The sequence below is a fragment of the Protomyctophum bolini genome, assembly GCF_963924005.1.
Source record: "Protomyctophum bolini genome assembly, chromosome: 13".
Taxonomy (NCBI): Eukaryota; Metazoa; Chordata; class Actinopteri; order Myctophiformes; family Myctophidae; genus Protomyctophum; species Protomyctophum bolini.
Window position 1 is genome coordinate 41,286,995 of NC_137874.1, and position 3,855 is coordinate 41,290,849.

Below are 3,855 nucleotides of genomic sequence, written 5' to 3' on the forward strand. Positions count from 1 at the left end.
GCAGATCTACAAGCTCGTAGCCTATTGTTAGCGTAATGCTAGCTACTGCTGCTGCTACCCTATACCCAGTCTTGTATAGCCTACTCCCATCCTTCCTAAAATAGCAGATCTATCGTAGATGTTGCACAAACATTTACAATAGCAGATCTATATCGTAGATGTTGCGCACACATTTACAATAGCAGATCTATATCGTAGATGTTGCACAAACATTTACAATAGCAGATATATCGTAGATGTTGCGCAAACGTTTGAATATTATATTCTTTCAGAGCGAACGTTTTTAACTCAAATCTTTGCTTCTTGGGGGGTCCCTGGAACTACATATTTTCAGATGGTGGCCAATCAAATTTAATTTTGGAGGTCCTTGACATGACACAGGATTTTCATAAAATGTTGTCATGATTTAGAAGGCATTTTGTATAGACTCAGGTCTCAATGGGTTAATGTTGAAGGCAAAGTTTACGGAGAAAGTAAAAAAATAAAACATTTTTATGGCATAAACTTTATTTTCGCTGACAGTCTTCCACAGAGCACCGAAGTCTGACATAATTTACGTATCCTATACCTGGGGTTGCGTTTTGTTTTAGTATTTTTTAAATTCGGAATTCCTATAATTCCTATAGACATTTTTTTTATGTTCAAAATGAGAAATGTTACAAATTGTCATATGGGCTATAGCCCATGGTCCAAAATGATGAGAAACAAGGCTAACTTTTTTTTTCAAAATTTCAAAAAACATGGGCTATAACCCATCGTTTTTGTCATTTCGTCATTTTTTTCAAATCCTCAAAAATGATGAAAAACGGCGCGCTATAGTATGCTGTACGATATGAAATTGATGGTTGACTGTACGCCATTTTCTTTTCAGATATTTTTTTCTTTCATTTTGTTTAATAAAAAAAGTATTTCATATCGTAATGTTTGTAATAATGTATCTGTTCAATAAAAACATATTTGACAAAAAAAAAGAAATGGACTGTATCAAATGTGATTGTCTTCAATTCGTAAACAATACAGAGCCACGTGACTCCCCGACATCATCGCCAATGTCCCCCCTAACGTGTGCAGCCTACTAGTGTCTAGCTACGCCACGAACAAAATGTTTTCTACCGATACCGAGTGGACACTGACTGGACAGTTTTAAAACGTGGCGGTCCAACTATACGTGCTTTATACCGTTTGTACAGCAGCTGCCTCTCGTTTCGTTTTGCCCGACACGATTACGATGAACAGCGTGGCTGCGCCTGCTGCTACTTAACCCATTCTGACCTGAGATCAGATTCATACGAGGTTTCCACTGGACACACACTGGTCTGATTAACCCATTCTGACCTGAGATCAGATTCTAAAAATCGTCAGTCGTTCTTCGATTTTTCATAAATAGCAGACCTACAAGCTCATAGCGCGCCACTCGGTGGCGCGCTATGAGCTTGTAGGTCTGCTATTTTTCAATAGCTAAAGCATAACATGATGCCAACACCAAAATGGGTTCCTGTTCAGAATGGGTTAAACTGTAAACACATATTGTGTCTCACATGGAAAGCGAGTCCGGTCCATGGTCTATGGATATAATTAAACACATGGTTCCCCTGGCTGTGCACAGCAGAGATAACGCACTTACTCCTCCAGGTATGAACTTAAAAAGACGGACTATCTCCAGAGTTCTGCAATGAAGGAGAGATAATCTCATCCCTCACTGTAGTCCTGCACCTCAATCTCTATAATGCCAGTCTATAGCCTTAAAACCTATACGTTTGTTGTTCAATATATTACTTCAGTGCAAAATATAGGCTTTTCTAAACCAAGCACTATGTTGTTATGATCGCTACAGTTTAACCAAGTGACTCTCAGCCATTTTAATTTCAAGGACCCCCAAATTAAATTGATATAAATTAGCCTATAGGCCATTTCATTGTGATTTTCATCTCTGGACTGAGACCCCAATCTGTTGATATGATATAGTACTTTATTGTCAGTTCACACTGAAATTTGTGACATTGCAGCCAAGTATGCAGAACACATAAAACACAAAGAACAAGACAATTTACATACATAAAGACATGAGCAATATCCACCGCTTAGATTATCCTGTGGCTACTACATCTCCTGATTAAGCCTCAAGGTCGACTGGTGGACAAAGGACCTCTTCAGTCTGACCTTATTGTATGCTGGTACACCATATCTCCTTCCTGAAGGCAGCAACCTCTACTCTCCATACAACACATGGCTAGTATTAGAGGTGATATTCCTTGCTAACCTTAGGATGCTGTCATCATACGTGGATGTATAAAGTTTCTGAAGTTGTTGTCCAACAGTCTTTGAACAAAATGTTCAGTTGTTGCAGCAGTTGTGACCTTAGGGCTGCAGACAGACATCCATACCAGGTGGTACTACAGTACTGAAGAACACTCATAATAACAGAAGTGAAAAACAAAAGAATAATCCGTCTACTAGCCCCGAAGGATCTTAGACGGCGAAGGAAGTAGATTCTTTGCTTTGTTTTCTTACACACTGAATCAATATGATCTTTCCATGACAAAAGATGGTCTATTACTACTCCTATAGGTATTTGTACGAACATACCTGGTTGATCGGTTCCCCATGAATAGTAATGGGGGATCTGTGCATCTCTGGTGGTGTACCAAAAACAATCTCTTTTTTGTGTTAATGATGAGAGCGTTGTTATCACTCCATTCAACCACCTTATTTACTCTGTGTTGGTGCAGTCCAGGATTACTTTGTTAAACTAGTGTAGGCTAGTAAGGCTACATATGGTAGGCCTATAAATGCTCACATCATATAGACTATACATGCCTATAATAATGTATACATTATTAGGCTACTGTCTTGTATATTAATCATAATATGCCTCTCTCTTCTCAGCCAGGGTTAACCTTTTTTATAGACATGTCAATCAATATGTCAATGCATTGTTATATTTTGTTGTTCATTTTGGCCCGTTGGTCTGACTGGGGCTCAAATGCTGAATCAATAAAAATGAGCTTGACGTGAAAAAGGTTGAAAACCAGTAAACCACTGCTGCAATAAAACATCCGAATTTCATGAACCTTATTCTCTGCAATGTTAGGAAACTTTCATTAAAGACCAATAATCAAATAAATATCTCTCTCGGTTCTTTCCTTGGCCACTATAGCGCCACAACAATACTTTTTTTTTGGTACAAACAATAAGTCACGTCGAAGAAATAATTGAGGCAGATCCTAAACTCAATCCTGTATTCAAAGACCCCCCCCCAAAGTGGTATGTATAGCCATTCCCCTAACCTTAGAGACCAGACCAAGTGTTCTAACTGTGCTCAATGTATAGCTTCACCACTAAAACCAAGTGCTTCACACATCCTCAAAGTGGGAAAGAGATCTCTATTAGAGGCACCATTACATGTTCCACTATACTGTGGAACCCATGTGGGCTAGTCTATACATTGGCAAAACCAGTAGGGCCCTACGCACATGCATACGTGGACATAGAAGTAACATCAGATGTGGAGATGTGAGCTCCCTTGTGGCAGTCCATTTTAACAACATGGGACACAATATCTCTTCGTTACTTGGGCATTAGAAAAGTGGAAAAACCTGTTTTTTTTATTACTATATCTATAGTTTAAACACTATGGGCTGTATTTTGCGTGTCTTAAGTACCAGGTCTTATTCCCTAACTTGAGTAAACGAAAGACCTGGAGGCGTGATCAATGCTCTTTGGCCACTCAGAATAGCCAAATGGCATTGAGCACGCCTCCAGGTCTTTAGTTTACTCAAGTTAGGGAATAAGACCTGGTACTTAAGACACGCAAAATACAGCCCTATGGCTCTTCACGGATTAAATGAGGAATTT